Raw genomic sequence first — 1653 nt, 5'->3', positions numbered from 1 at the left:
TGAGCTGCCCAAGGTGATTTCCTTCTTTGTAGATCTCGATTGTGGTTTTTCATCTAAGTATGTGGTGATTTTTTTAGAAAAGGAAGTATGTGGTGATTAATAATGCAAATTTTATTAGCTTCGATGCCATGCTATACATAGTGGTTTAAATAACTTGTGTTTCTTATACTGAAAAGTAATTCAGAATTTGTTTTTGTTTCAATTAGAGCCCTGATGCAGACAAGGATTGTGTGGTTGTGCATGTCACAAGCTATGAGGCGAACAACCTGATTATACGCACTGGGAAAACAGAGTTCTTAGGTTGTTGGATCCTGGAAGCCATTTGCGGTTATACCAATGAAGAGGTGTATTCCAGCCTCACTGTTGTCAGACGTGTTGTCCAGGGTGTACTGAAGCACAAGAAGTTCAAAGCTACTCCTTCGTTTGTGAGGCATACTGTTCTTGTCAAGCTTACGCAGGAAGATGACATGGCATGCCTCCACAAACAAGTTTATCAGTGGCAAGGCCACAAGGTTGTCTTCATGAAGGTTCACAGGATTGAGCTGCTGCGGGACGTCCTTGATGATGTTCATGGCAAGGTCCATCTTGTGTCCAACACAAATTAGATCGAGGCATGAAATAGTTGCCCCAGCTAGGGTTTAGTAGTAGTTTGGATTGTGTCTAATTACCCGAACCTTGCCTGTTATCGACCCCTCTGGGGCTAGTACTCTGTTTGAATCCGTCTATGGGAACTGCTGCTACTTTTGTGTGCCCGTGAATCATGTGAGAACCATCGTAATTGTTGCCGAAACAGATGCGTCCTCACTAGTTTTTTCATGAATATGGCATGGTAAGACATAAGTTGTCACAGTTTATCATACGAGCAGTGTGTGTTTTGATGAAATAGAGCACTCGTTCGAGAACCATGCACCGACGTATACATAAGTAGTTGTAAACACTGTTGGTGCTACCCCACTTGTAAGCAGTTGTGCAAAACACGGCACATTGGCTCAGCTCGCTTCAACACTAGGCTATCGACCAGCTAACAATCAACAATCTGTTGTCTGACATATAAGCAACTATGTATCTTGTTACAGTGGTTCATGCAGTTAATTGAGGCCACAATGTAATAAATTCCAAACGTTCAACGCTAGTCCAGCGCTCATGTGGAACACTCACATTAAACTCGTCTTCATAAAAATCTTGAAAAGCATAAGTTAAGCAGTTTTATACGTCTCAATGATTCATAGAACATAACAAACATATACTAGTGCACAACAAAAGACAAAGTTGTGAGAAGGTTTACAAATCAGGAAAAAACAAGCAAGGCTTCTCTGAGCAAAGGGCCTCCCGGTAGGCTTAAATTTCCTGGAGTTCACTCTGGTTTTTTCTTGTTGCCACCATCCAGGGTTAGGTTCTCTCATTCCAGAATAACCAATTATAATTGTGGTCTCAGCTGGAATGCTGAACTGAACCATGCAGTGTACTGACCAGGTGAAATTCTTGTGCATTCCACTAAATTTAAGCACCGCTATTTGCAGAAATAAGCAGACCACAATGCCTCTTGTCCGCACACCTATCCAAAAAAACGCCGTGCAACCATGCCAGATAGTCCTCGGTCCATGGATGAACTGGTAGAAAGTGCATTCCGGACTAGGATGCAGTTGTTTTCGC

This window comes from Triticum dicoccoides, chromosome 4B, assembly GCF_002162155.2.
Source record: "Triticum dicoccoides isolate Atlit2015 ecotype Zavitan chromosome 4B, WEW_v2.0, whole genome shotgun sequence".
NCBI classification, from domain to species: Eukaryota; Viridiplantae; Streptophyta; class Magnoliopsida; order Poales; family Poaceae; genus Triticum; species Triticum dicoccoides.
This window is presented reverse-complemented; position numbering follows the sequence as displayed.